Source organism: Rhinolophus ferrumequinum, chromosome 22 (genome assembly GCF_004115265.2).
Source record: "Rhinolophus ferrumequinum isolate MPI-CBG mRhiFer1 chromosome 22, mRhiFer1_v1.p, whole genome shotgun sequence".
Classification (NCBI taxonomy): Eukaryota; Metazoa; Chordata; class Mammalia; order Chiroptera; family Rhinolophidae; genus Rhinolophus; species Rhinolophus ferrumequinum.
This window is the reverse complement of record NC_046305.1, coordinates 30519109-30533619: the sequence shown is the minus strand read 5'-3', so window position 1 is coordinate 30533619 and position 14511 is coordinate 30519109. Positions and strand designations below refer to the sequence as shown.

Sequence of the window (14511 nt, the reverse complement as noted above, 5' to 3'; positions counted from 1 at the left end):
TGTTAAACTGAATTAAGAAGACTTTCTCAGAGTATTTAATGGGCTCCTTTGGGTAGTGCCTCTTGAAGGGGGGATGTGGTGTGTGGTATCACAGAATCCTTCCTCCAGACTGTGTAGAAAACCAATTGAACAGGTGAACAGTGCCATGTTGCGTGAGCATTGGAAAAGCCCTTCCTTCCTTCCTTCCTTCCTTCCTTCCTTCCTTCCTTTCTTTCTTTCTTTCTTTCATATGGAATACTTCATGAATTTTTGTGCCATCATTGTGCAGAGGCCACGCTAGTCTTTTCTGTATCTTTCCATTTTTAGTATATGTGCTGTTGAAGAAAGCACTTGAAAGTTTTCTTGTTTGTTTTTTTTAAAATTTGAAAGTATCTGTGCTATTTGCATTACTGAAAAATTATAAAATGTAAGAAAGCAAAATGTAGTCCTATTAATTCAGATGTATTTGGAAAAAATATGTGTTTTCCATATTTTTCTATGCTAACATACATAAAATATATATTTTAAAATGGAATCATAAATACTATTTTGTATTCTACTTTTAAAATTTAATTTTTGAGGTCAAAGACTTCTGTTGCAATAATATATATAGCTATGTTTTGAATTTCTGCATGGTACTCCATTAATCCATTATAGATTATATATCATAATTTATCCGACACTTATTGTGAAATATTCAAGTTGCTTCCAATATTTTGCCTTATAAATGTGCACATCCTCATATTTATTTCTCTTGGATAAATTCCTGGAAGTGGAATTGTTGTCTGACAGGGTTTCTAAAGGATGCATTTTTCACCTGATTGTTATTCGGGAAGTCTCAATAGAGAATAATTCCCCTAGCTCATCAATTTTATTGTCTTTTTAAAAAACCTACTTAGCAGAATGGCTTGTTCTCTTTGTTAAAGTCCTTGTATTTCTTAGGCCAGTCCTCCTTGGACCCTGTCTCCCTAGGCAAACTTTTTTCTTGCAACTTAGGGCCCTTCACAGGTCGTCCTGTGTGGATGTGCTGTCTGCTACAGACTGTTTGCAGGCATGGAAAGGTCCTGTGACTCTTGTGGTTACTGGTGACTACAAGTGGAATTCCAGAGTTACTGCTCTTTATCACCTTCTGATTGGCTTCTGCTGCTGGATCACCCATAGCCTTTTCCTTCGCTTGACCCTAGCTACATGATTTTGGTCTTTGATCTTTGCTTTTATCGTGGGACTTGATAACTTTGGGTCCTTGAATGCGCTGATGAATGGTTGCTGAGCAGATTTGAAAATGATAAGGCACATGACACTTTCATTAGGCAAAATTTCATTATTAGCTTACGGGTTGAGAAGACCCCTAAGCTAATAAACATGTACAGCTAGTCCTGTGTCTTCGAAGATATTTTAGTATCAAATGAAAGGGAACGTTACTTTTCTTCCAAGACAGTTCTGAAAGCAGCTTACTTCACCTGTGTAGCTGCCACGAAATCTCTTCAGTAGCATGGTCCTTCCCCCCTCCACTGTAGTGGCTCCTTCTTTCTGTTCCCACTTCGCTTCCTCATTTCCTCACCCTTTCCCTGTCTTCCCCAACCTGTGAGGGGCATGTCCAGGTAATGAGGACTTGGCCAGCTCTCCTAGGAGCAACCCCTGATGGAGTCCTTCTTCCTTGAGGAGTCCCTCGAGTACTAAGCCTGCATTGTCCTTTCAGACTGCTGTGTGTACCATGCTGCTCATGATTGTCTTCCCTTCCAAGACTGGCCAGTAGGAGGAGATTCCCCAGGGACCCCCATGCTGCTTCAGCAAACAAGCTCATAGGACCCCTTCCATTTCCACATTCCTTGTCACTTTGTGGAATAGACAAGGACAAATGAGAGAAACCAGATGTCGGGAAGTTCCTGAGATTTCTGAAGCCTTGCAAGGCTCTTTCAAGACAGTCTCTCTGCTGTTTGATTCCAGACTCCCCAGCCCAGTGACACTCTTGTGTTGACTCTAATCTGAAATTTAGCAAATGGAAATCTGGGCTGGTTGGTAAGGTGTTATTGGTCGGCATTTTCGGTTTTCTGAATCCTGCTGTCCCAAATTAGTTGTCCCTAGCAACCAAACAAAGATGATATCTTACTTCCAGGGCATCAGAAGGAAACAGATCTGGAGAGAAGCCTGTGTGATTGCTTTCCTTTTCAGTCATGGGCAGGCCAGTTTGGCACTGGGTGTATCCCAGCTCCTTTAGTTTTAAATTGCTGTGGGTCAGTGTCTATTCTTTGCCTGTGTTCTTGGGATAGCAAAAATGTTGCAGTTTGGGGACACCTTTTGTGCAGTGTTGTTCCGTGAATCCCAGGCACTCTGTGTGCTGATGAAAATCAGAACTACACTGCCTAGTACTTGCCTTGTTTGTGTGGATACTCCATTAACATCTCTCGGGCCTGCTCCTCATCAGAAGCTTTGTCCCCACAAAATTCCTCTGTGAATTAACGGTGAAGTTCTGAGAGGTTTCCTTTTCAACAGTTACCTCTCTAGAAAAACTGTTGGAGTTTAAGCAGCCCTTATCCCTCTGTCAATTTACACTCCTCTAAATGGTCTCTGTGGTGAATGTGCTGGGTTGTCTCCATTCAGTATTTATCTCTTTCTTGACAAGGATGTAGGAAGTTGGTCCAGTCTTTCCTGTCCAGTGTTGTTTGTTAGCAGAACATCTGGAGCACAGGAGAAGCTACTATTAGCACTTTGTCACTTAGAGTTTCTTAAGCATTGTCCCATTTGTGTGTTTTTGCTGTGGAGATAATGAAAGTGGCATCTGTCTTTACATCTGACATGTGCGGGTTGTCTGTGACGCAGGGCATGTACTATCAGTGCTGAATGTGCAGGTAGCCTTCACATGCAATTCCTTTCTGTCTGGCACTGTGTTCTCTGGAAATAACCAGTTCTCTGTCCGTCAGAGTTGGGCTGTACGTTTTAATATTCTGGAGGGTGATGCCTGTGGTATAGTTGGCTTTCAATTCGGGGATGGCTTTTATTTTTTTAATGTCTTCACAGACATTTTATAGTTCCCTGTCTTTTAGCAGCTTTCTCTGCGTTATTCGATCAGTCTGGGTTTGAATCCTGGAACTGCTGAATGTTGCTGTCTAACCTTGGGCAAATGACTTAACCTCTCTGTGTCTCACTTTTGTCATCTGTAAAATAGGCATACTAATAGAACCTACCTCATAGGTTTGTTTGGGAAGTTAAATGAAGATATTATGCATAAAATATTTTCAATAGTGTCTGGCATATAGTAAGTCATCAGTAAATCTTAGCATTGTTACTGTTGTGAGGGATTTTGCAGTGGTGCTAAATGCTCTGATTATAAGAATCTTATTATGTATCCATAGCCACAGATTATTCGGGTATATTTTATATACATATTCTAAAAGAATTACCTCAAGGTTGCATCTTTTCCTGGCCCTCTGTGAGATACTTGTTTCGATGTTTTTTTCCTGCTCAGAGCCATTTTAAACCAGTATCGGCTATCTACAGAAATGGGTTTAGGAGTTTTGCACTCTGCTGCTCTCAAAGAGGGTGCATTGCTTTTGAAAAATCTCTAAGAAAGTGTTTAAGGACATTGTTGAGAACTGTGTCTCAACAATTTTTACCTTGGGTATCTTTTCATTTCCTTTTCACTGCAAATCTGGATGTATTCAGAAATATGCTCGAGCCCCTCTTTCACTTCCAGGTTAGTCAGATTTCAAAAAAAACCAAAAACTAGTAGCTGGCTTCTACTCACACTGCAGGGCAATGCTGGCTTCCTCGGGGCACTGCTGTGTGCTCTCCAAGCCTCACTCAGTTGAGCCTCACTCAGTCCACACTTCCCTTTGGATTTCCGTTATGGTTGCTTTTGTTTTGTGACGAGCGGCCCATTGGGGTTCATTGGTTCGTGAAGCTGTGCTTTTCCACACTTGAGGATTCCTGGGCAGGCTGGATCCTCAACTTCTAAACAATCTGTAGATCAGGGTTTCTCAGTATCAGCACTATTGACATTTTGGATCAAATAAGTCTTTATTTTGTTTTTTCTTAAATTTATGGAGACTTGGTTTGTGCCATAATACGTGGTCTATCTTGGAAAATCTTCCATATACACTTGAAAAGAGGGTGTTTTGCTGCTTTGGGGTGAAATGCTCTAAAATGTCAATTAAATCCATCTGGTCTGGTGTGTCATTTAAGGCATGTTTCCGTGTTGATTTTCTGTCTGGAAGATCTGTCCATTGGTGTCACGGGGGTGTTAAACGTTAAAGTCCCTTATAATGATTGTGCTACTGTCGATGTCCCTTTATGTCAGTCAATATTAGTTTTATATATTTACGTGCTCCTGTGTTGGGTGCACAGATGTTTACTAGAGTTATTTCCTCTTGTTGGATTGATCTCTTTATCATTATGTAATGTCCCTCTTTGTTTCTTATATATAGCCTTTGTTTTAAAGTCTATTTTTTCAGGTATAAGTATTGCTACCTCAGCTTTTTTTTTTTTTTTTCGTTTCCATTTACATGAAATATCTTTTTCCATCCCTTTACTTTCAGTCTGTGTGTGTCTTTTGATCTGAAGTGGATCTCTTGTAGACACCATGTGTATGGGTCTTGTTTTCTTATCCATTCAGTTACCCTATGTCTTTTGATTGGAGCATTTAATCCATTTATGTTTAAAGTGATTATTGATCAATACATAGTTATTGCCATTTTATTATTCATATTTATGTGTTTTATTTTTTCCTTTCTTCTTACAGAAGTCCCTTTAACATTTCTTGTAATACTGATTTGGTGGTGATGAACTCCTTTAGCTTTTTCTTGCCTGGGAAGCTCTTTATCTCTCCTACAATTTTACACGATAGCCTTGCTGGATAGAGTAGTTTTGGTTGTAGGTCCTTGCTTTTCATCACTTTGAATATTTCGTGTCCTTCCCTTCTGGCTTGCAGAGTTTCTGTTGAGAAATTAGCTGACAATCTTATGGGAGGTCCCCCAAATAATTCTGTGTTGTAGAGGTTGCCTGTGCTTTAAAGGATGTCAAGCAGCATCCCTAGTGTCTACCCACCAAATGCTGGCAGTATCACCCCTTTCTCCCAGTTGTAATAATTAAAAATGTCTGCAGACATTGTCAGGTGTTCTCCAAGTTCCAGAATTGTCCCCAGTTAAGAGCCACTGGTTTAGATCAGTGGGTCCCAAAATGTCAGAGAGCAATGTATACCTAGTCATATTTAGCTTGTATAGTTATAGGTAAATATGAAGATTTGCAGTTTTATAATATAGGTATGGTTAATTTACCACAAAATCAAAAGGATGCATTTTAAAATACTTATTTTTGAATTATGTAGATACCTATATATATTCATATATAACAAAAATACCAGAAGGCACCAAACAGAAGTTTGCGTTAAGATACCTAATCGGTTTGACCAGTGGTTCTTAATTAGAACAGAAAGTTTAGTGTCACCTGGGAACTTGTTAGAAATGCAAATTCTTAGGGTCCTATCCAGAGCTACTGAATCACCCACTCAGGGTGCAGTGCCCAGTGATCTGTTTTAACCAGCCTTTTAGGTGATTCTGATGCACATCGAAATTTGAGAAACACTGAGTTAGATTCTCAAGTAAGCACCAATTAGACACTCTTAAGCCTTACTGAGAAATTATCATCACCCACCACATACAGAACTTTGAAATCTGCTTGGGAAAATGACTTTTGCTAGGTAAGTCATGCTATGTGTCTGTTGGTCATATTGGCCCCTCTGAGAACCTGCTTGTCCACAGCTTCTTTTGGAGGGGTTCCTTTCCTCAGCCTTTCTGTACTTGGTACCAGCAACCCCACACCTGGGCCTGGTGATTGAACTAGGGGTAGTTGTGCCTGGCCCTGACCCCCTCGCCCCCATCTCTCCAGCCCCGTGGGTCTCTACAGGCCAACCAACAGCCTCTACCTCACAGCTCTGGCTCACAGGGCAGATCTGTATTGGACAGATTCTTCCTCATGGGAGTTTGAGATATAGAGACACAGAAACAAGAAGAAAGCAGAGGCATGAGGCAAGCCCTGTGTAAGCAGCCATGGAGCATGAAGAGGCTATTACTGAGCCAGTTGTGGCTGGAACAGTAGACGCAGGAAGAGTGTGACAGAGCACTGGATGGTTGCTTTAGAAATGGTGACTCCCAAAGTCTAGTTGAGTGAATGAAACTTTAATAGATATAGGAACAGTATTTATCAGTTTTCTACAATATCCACTGGGCAACTGCTGACAGGGTTTCCTGTCTTGCTTGCTTGCCTCTCTCAGTTCGCTAGGTGTCCTCACATTGGACCATCATGAGCTTAGGCTATTGGCTGTTCCTTGTCACCTGGAGGAGCCCAACAAACATATCCTTATATGAGATGACCAGAGGTCCCTGCAGACAGGTTCCATGGCCAGCTGTTTCCTTAACGTGGAGATTCTCAGCTTGGCTGTGCCTCAGAATCACAGGGCAACTCCTGCCTCTTAACGAGGTACAACAATTATGTTTGTGAACTTGCCACCATGTGCTTAACTTGTACATTGGCAGCACTGTACAAATAGCTCAGTAAGCTTTCATAACCTTGCTGTATCAGTGTCTCACAGCTGTGGTCGTGTTGACGTGTGGTGGTGTCTTGCTGAGTGGCATTCATTATTGTTGTTGCATGTTTTTGTGTGCCATTGCAAGAATGTCTGAGCTTGAATGAGAGCAATGAACAAACATTAAATTTCTTTTTTTTTTTTTTTAATTTATTGGGGTGACAATTGTTAGTAAAATTACATAGATTTCAGGTGTGCAATTCTGTATCACATCATCCATAAATCACACTGTGTGTTCACCACCCAGAGTCAGCTCCCCTTCCATCACCATACATTTGATCCCCCTCACCCTCATCCCCCACCCCCCAACCCCCTTACCCTCTGGTAACCACCAAATTACGTTCCCCAGATTAGTTTTCAAACCCGGGGCCATCCTGTAGTCACCAACTGCCCTCCAATCCCCTCACCCTCCCCCCACCCCCCACCCCTCCCGCCCATCTAGCAACCCTCAGTTTTTCCTCTTTGTCTCCAAAACTGTTTCTGATTAGTTCATTCACTTATTCTTTTCTTTAGAACCCGCAAATAAGTGAGATCATATGGTACTTATCTTTCTCTGTCTGACTTATTTCGCTTAACATAATGTTCTCTAGGTCCATCCATGTTGTTGCAAATGGTAAGATTTCTTTCTTCTTTATGGCTGCGTAATACTCCATTGTATAAATGTACCACAGTTTCTTAACAAACATTAAATTTCTTGTTAAACTTGCCAAGAGTGGAAGTGAAATCAGGGACATATTAGTCCAAGTTTATGGGGATAATGCCATGAAGAAAACAGCAGTGTACAAATGGATTAAATATTTTTCTGAGGGGAGAGAACGCATCACTGATGAAGAGAGGTCAGGGCGACCAGTAATGAGCAGAACTGACGAAAACATTGCAAAAATTTGTCGAATTGTGTGTCAGAATAATCGGCCGTGAGAAGCATAGCAGACCAAGTAAACATTGATAGAGAAATAGTTAGGAAAATCTTAACTGAAAATCTTGGCATGAGAAAGGTATGTGCAAAAATGATCCCGAAGGGGCTCAGTAATGGACAAAAGCAAAGGAGAGTCAAAGTTTGCCAAGACCTTTTGGAGAGGCGAGACGATGTTTTGGGCCGTGTTATCACTGGTAATGAAACATGGGTGTACCAACATGACCCTGAAACAAAGCGTCAAAGTGCACAGTTAGGAAGTCAGCCAATTCTCCACGATCAAAAAAGTTCCATCAGTCCAAATCAAGAGTGAAAACGATGTTGCTAACTTTTTTTGATATCAAAGGGATTATTTATTATGAAGTTGTACCAACTGGACAGTTAACCAAGTTTAGTATTTGGAAATGCTGAAAAGGCTGCGTGAAAAAGTTGGATGACCTGAACTTTTCACCACCAATTCATGGCTCTTGCATCATGACAGTGCACCAGCTCATATGGCACTGTCTGTGAGGGAGTTTTTAGCCAGTAAACAAATAACTGTATTGGGACGCCCTCCCTACTCACCTGATCTAGCCCCCAATGACTTCTTTCTTTATCTGAAGATAAAGGAAATATTGAAAGGAAGACATTTTGATGGCATTCACGACATCAAGGGTAATACGATGACAGCTTTGAAAGCCATTCCAGAAAAAGAGTTCCAAAATTACTTTGAAGGGTGGACTAGATGCTGGCGTCGGTGCATAGCTTCCCAAGGGGAGTACTTTGAAGGTGACTGTTGTGCGGGGCGGCCTGCGGGGCCTCTGGTCCTGCTCCCTACCTAAGAACGCAGGATATGGCTAGGCCAAAAAGAACACCCACGGAGCCATAGATAGGGGAGTCATACCACTATATTCTCTCTGGCGGCTGGTCGAGACACACGCAGTAGTAGCCACACGATCTGCAGTCCGCCATTCACTTCTCTGCCTGCCACCCAACCAATCAACGCAGCCCCGCAGTTACATCAGTAGCCAATCGGCCAACCGGCTACAGCTGATGGCCAACCAATCACAGTTGATGGTCACTCACCACCCAAGCCAGCACCTCCCCATGCGAGGCTGAGAGCCTGGAAACTGCTCTCTGGGACTCTGTCCCCACAGTGACCATGGTGATATTCAGCAATGAGGTATGTAGCACTTTTTCTAGGATAAGTTCGCAAATTTAATTGTCAGACCTTGTATTTAAAAACACTTTCCACCCAGGATCCTGATGTACGTTGAAGTCAGCATTATGGGAAAGATGGGAGATGGAAGCTGATCATTTCCGCATGTTATGTTGACTTTCCTAAAAGAAGCCTGCACAGGGCATGTTTCAGAAAAATCTCAGACCTTGCTTCACTTCCTAAAATCAGACCAAAGAGGCCAGCTCACCATATTTATCCCAGGACCTATTGCTTTGACCCCAGTAACATTTTCTCTTAATCTTCCTACCCCCACCCCCCCACCCCCGTTAAGGCCTCTCAGTACCATCTCTTTTGAGGGAGGTGCTCAGAGTTACTTTTTAAAAAACATTGGGAATACAGGCAGTAGAGTTCAAATCAGCCTTGTGAATTATTTTCTAAAAATTCGGTGGTGTAAAGAATTTTTTTCCAGTTTGAATTATTTTTATTGACCCTATCCAATTTGTTAGTACCTCTCTTATCCTTCCAGGCATCCATTCCTCTCTCTCTTTACTATTCAAATCTGGGAAAGAATACAAGTACCTTCATGCAGCTAATCTACTGGGTTCTGTCACACAAGTCACCCCACAGAATGTTTTTTAACTTGTTGCTCAGATAGTTGGCTGAGTTCCATCAGGATAACAGATTCTGGGAATGTAGGCCAGTGCTTGTTTTCAAGGCCAGTTTAAAAGACTCATGGCCTGACCAAGAGCATAATCAGGATGCTCTTATTCTTAGGCTCTATCCCTGAGGAGGCTATAAACTATTTTAGAGCCCAGGACCATTTCCTTATTGTACTTTTGTATCAAGCCCCCTACTTCTAATAGTGATCTTTTCATAGTGTACGCAGTAAATGATGTGTAGTAAATGATGCAGGCCTGGAGTACAAATCTCAAGACCACAGTGGTTTTCTCAGGGGCCTGATAAAGTTACTCAGTGGCCTTATCTGACATAACCCATCTTTGATTTAACTTTGTGCAGGATGCTCGGATCAATACCAGTGAGCCAGTGAGGGAGGGAGAGTGGGCAGCTGCAAACACTTAGACTTGACTCTGCTTTGGTCAGAATAATTAGTGCAGTCAAAGCTACGAGGTGCTCCCTGAGCACTTCATCTGAGCGCTGCTCCTCATTACACCCAGTTTCTACCCAGGAGATCAGGGATGCTTAAGGAGAAAGGTGATAATGTCTCACTGTTGTGTTACTGTGCAGTATTGTACTACTGTCTCAGGGATGTGAATCCTTGTGTAAATGAGTCACTTCTGTTTGCCTTTCTACATGTCGTTTCAGAGAGAGTGATTTATTTCCTGTTTGTGAAGGCTTGGTTTCATCATTTACCTGGGAGAGAAATTGGATGGAGTTTCAACTTTTAGCTGGTTACTCATTTTCTCCTTTGCCGGAAGGATAGTCCTTCTTTCCATTGACAGAGTTGTTCATGTTGAGTTGGTGAAAAGATTTATTTTCTTAGGCTTTCAGAGATAACACTTAATGTCTTTTGTGTGATAAAATTATAATGTGTGGTTTTATTTTGTTATTTTTAACCAAATAAAACTGTCACCTAAAATTTCACCTACAGTCTTTGGAAAAACCCAAGAGAGCATCTCATTTCCTGTTGGTTCCCCCTAGCAACCCTTTTAAGCATATAAACCACAAGAAATTTTATGTAGCTCTAAGCCAGTGTTTCCCAAATTGGGGAATAGATCCTGCTCCCAAGATATGAACAGATGTGCTGGGAGTAGGTACCTGTGACCCTGCATTTCCCAAACTTAAATAGGTTTCTCCAGTTCTCTATCCCCAGAGCTTTCAGCATTCTTCATATACATTGTACATTTTATGAAGCACCATTAACATCTCATTGGACACCGGTATTCTAAGGAGCTCAGAGAAAAGCTAACAACTTATGTCAGTGTTTCATCTTTTACACAAAAGAACTATAAATTACAATTTGTATATCCCTTTGGGTTTTTGTCCTGTCTGCTTCTGAAGCTTTACAAATTAGTCACTTGGAAAAAATTATGTCAAGAAGACATATTATCCATCCTCCTTTTAGGAAGATTATTGAAATATTTCATTAAATAAATAATTATTGCACACCATCTGTGTGTAAAGGAGCTGTGTTTGGAAGGAAGAAGGCAGTGGCTTGGGAATTGACTGGAATAAAGTCAAGAAAGGTGCCCTCTTTCCAGGGATCTCCTCCACTGGGTTTGGTTTAAGATACAGAAGTCAGGTCACATATCAGTCTACTTATTATAAATGTTTAAGGTAGTTTCAGACCACTCTGCTTTAAAACAGAATTGAGAAAGGGGGTGAGGAAAGTTTTTAAGAATATATTAACCTTGCAGCTTATGTTCAGTTTGTATCATAAGGCTGCCTTCCCCACAGAGCAGAGCAGCTCTTACATATGGGAGTGGCTGTCACATAAAAGAGGATGTGCATTTATTATCTGTGGTCCAAACCAGGGGCCATAGATAAAATTACCAGGGACTGAGGATTGTCTTGAAACTCAGAAGAATCTCCTCAACAGTTAGAGCTGTGCTGATTTGTGGGTGGAGTGGAAGGTGGGATTGAGTTCCTTGAAGCTGGAAAAGTTCAAGTATAGATTGCTTGACCTCTTATGTGGGATGTCCTAGAGGACATTTAAGTAGGAAAATGCTGCCTTTCATCACAGATTCTAGGTTTCAGAGTTCTTACTCCTCATATGTCAAATAATTTATGTTAGTGCATGTTAAATATCGCAATTTTACTATTCAAAACTTAAAACTTCTATTAGTGAGTCCAGGACAAAGCATTGCTGAGAACCACTGAGTCTCACACTGACTGTATGAATTGGCTTCGTGTTTTAGGATTGAACGCACTGTGTCACTTTGATGAGGTTAAAACCATATTAGAAAGTCTGGCTCTTTGGCCCCTGGTGGGTTTGTGACTTTGAGTTTCAGTAGAGATGTGAGAAGCTTTTTTGAATGTGTTTATTAGCAAATGTTAGATTTTGGTACTTTTGAATCTTACTCCAAGCCAAAGCCTCTACTTGTCGTCCTGGTGGCAGAAAACAATGGGCCTGTCTGTCTGTCTGTCTGTCTGGTTGGGGGAAGATGCAAGATCTTTAAGAGCCTCTGTCATTGTGGGAACTTGGGAATCAGGAGGCTGAGGGTTAGTGCTAATGCTTTTGAAAATGTCCTGAATCTGTGCTTTTAGTTAATAGTGTGGGCATGGAAAAGGCTCCAGAAATATTGAGCGAATCAGCGGGAAGTAGAACTTTTAGTATTTTAGAAAAAAGGACCCAGCTGTTTCAGTTAATTCCTGAAGCATTTTCTCCTTTCTTAGTCCTTATTTCTTTGCTTTTCAAAAAGTGAGATAATTTCCTAGGTTTCTCTTTTTTTGTTTTTTTCCAGGGGGAGCCTTCCTCCAAGTATTATCATTGTATTAAACGACATTAATTTTGTTCAGTAGTAAAAACAAGTGGCAAGTTGATGAGGCTGTTAGTTGCCATGCCTGCTTCTCTAACGTTGCCTGCCACTGCAAGAATTACTGTTCTTCTCAATTTTGGACCCTTAAATTTTATTTAGTGACTTGAATACAGTAGAGGCTGTTGATAATTTCTTATTCTAAAGATTTTTTTGTGGGTGGTCTCTGTTGCTTAGCTGATAGTGCACAAAATAAAGCAATACCTTGTTTCTCTCATGGGAACTTGAAGATCATTGTCATCATCTGGACTGTGTAGGCATTGTGATGGTCCCTGGCCTGTAGGACTACCTGTTGCAGGTTTTTTTAGGTACTTCATATAAGTAGAATCGTACAATATTTTTCCTTTAGTGTCTGGCTTGTTTCACGGAGCATAATGTTTTCAAGGTTTATTTCAAGGTACAAAGTACATTGTAGCATGTACTGGAACACCATTCCTTAGTATGGCTGAATAATATTCCATTGTATGTACGTACCATATTTTCTTTATCCATTCATCATTGATGGACACTTGCGTTGTTTCCAAATTTTGCCTATTGTGAATAATACTGTGAACACTGATGTACAAATCCCTGCTTTCAGTTCTTTTGGGTTCACCCAGGAGTGAAATTTCTGCATCATGGTAATTCAGTGTTTAACTTTTTGAGGAGCCACCAAACTGTTTTCTGCAGTGCCCTGGCCATGTTAACACTAGGTGGTACTATCTGTGCTTGTATGAAGTGTCTCAAATATTTATCAACCATTTGGAAGTTTAAATTAGAAATGTGAATAGAGTGTATTGTTAGTACTTTGATTACGTACTTATGTTATGTAATGGAATTTATACATCTGCTTTGAATGTCACAGGGCACCTGCCGGTGTTTCCCACTTCATAGAAGTTCCTTGACTTGATCTGCATTTTTCCATCCATAGCCACCTTTTTTGTGCTTTATATAGCAATAAGTGTTTGTTTGATACATTGATTGGATGTGCACCATATTCTAAAATGCCATTTTAAAAAAGAGATCAGTTTACAGGAAACACGTTGGAATTGTTTGTTTCCAGGTTTTGTTTTGCCAGAGTTATGATCTGAAATTATTTGTTACTTTCTCTTGGTGGCAGAATGGGGAGTATTCCTGCTCTTAAAAATAATGTTAAGGAAGAAGGTGGTAAAACAGCAAAGTATTTGGATGTTGGGGACAGCTTCCATTGGGAACCCAAATGATATGGGAAGAGAATAAATATTGTTGGGGTGGTTCTGTGTCATGTTCTTATTTTGTTAGGCATTGCTTTTCCTTTGGTCACTCTATACGCATCTATAGTTGAAGTTTAAAGCCTTTTTTTGAGAGGTGGGGATGGGTAAAAGTGAGTTTTAGTGGCTGTTGGTTTACATTTTTTTTTTAAAGATTTTATTGGGGAAGAGGAACAGGACTTTATTGGGGAACAGTGTGTACTTCCAGGACTTTTTTCCAAGTCAAGTTGTTCTTCTTTCAATCTTGTCGTAGAGGGTGCCATTCAGCTTCAAGTTGTTGTCCTTTGAGTCTTAGTTGTGGAGGGTGCAGCTCAGCTCCAGGTCCAGTTGCCGTTGCTAGTTGCAGGGGGCACAGCCCACCATCCTTTGCGGGAGGCAAAACCGGCAACCTTGTGGTTGAGAGGATGCGCTCCAACCAACTGAGCCATCCGGGAGCTCAGCAGCAGCTCAGCTTAAGGTGCCATGGTGCCATGTTCAATTTTAGTTGCAGGGGGCACAGCCCACTATCCCTTGCGGGAGTCGAAACCGGCAACATTGTGGTTGAGAGGATGCGCTCCAACCAACTGAGCCATCTGGGAGGCAGCTCAGCTCAAGGTGCTGTGTTCAATCTTAGTTGCAGGGGGCGCTGCCCACCATCCCTTGCGGGACTCGAAGAATTGAACTGGTAACCTTGTGGCTGAGAGCCCACTGGCCCAAGTGGGAATCAAACCGTCAGCCTTCCGAGTTAGGAGCATGGAGCTCTAACCGCCTGAGCCACCGGGCTGGCCCCTGTTGGTTTTACTTTTAATAGACAGCCAGAATTTTCACCTCTTAGGTCAAGAGTATTAGCCACTTATTTATAGCAAGCTTGTGTTGTTATAGTGAGTTAGCTGTGGATGTGGGCTTTTAAACAGACCTGGATAAGACCTTAAATGAGGTAGCCAACAATTTATGCTCAGGCTGAAAAAATGGCTCTGTGCTGATTAAGCTACACATTTGACATGAATATAAAAAACATATTTTTATCAACAAAAGTAGCACTAACTAGTTTTCATGATCCCTTATTTCTAGTTACTTTCGGTGGTCAACTGTTGTCTATAGCTGAGCCCAAACTATATTTTTGCAGGAATTAAGCTTAAAATAGGCAGTTTGAGGTTGTAGTCAGCTGCGGAGCCTCA

General features: G+C 41.3%; 1 protein-coding gene and 1 non-coding gene across 17 annotated transcripts in view; one reads left to right on the top strand and one right to left on the bottom strand.

Moving 5' to 3' along the window:
* The window catches only part of CARMIL1 (capping protein regulator and myosin 1 linker 1), a 349148-nt gene that overhangs the window by 12763 nt on the left and 321874 nt on the right, over positions 1-14511 (top strand). The window lies entirely within an intron of this gene.
* Positions 224-330, bottom strand: LOC117015493 (U6 spliceosomal RNA). The gene has a single exon (XR_004421731.1). It is a non-coding gene; the product is annotated as a U6 spliceosomal RNA (small nuclear RNA).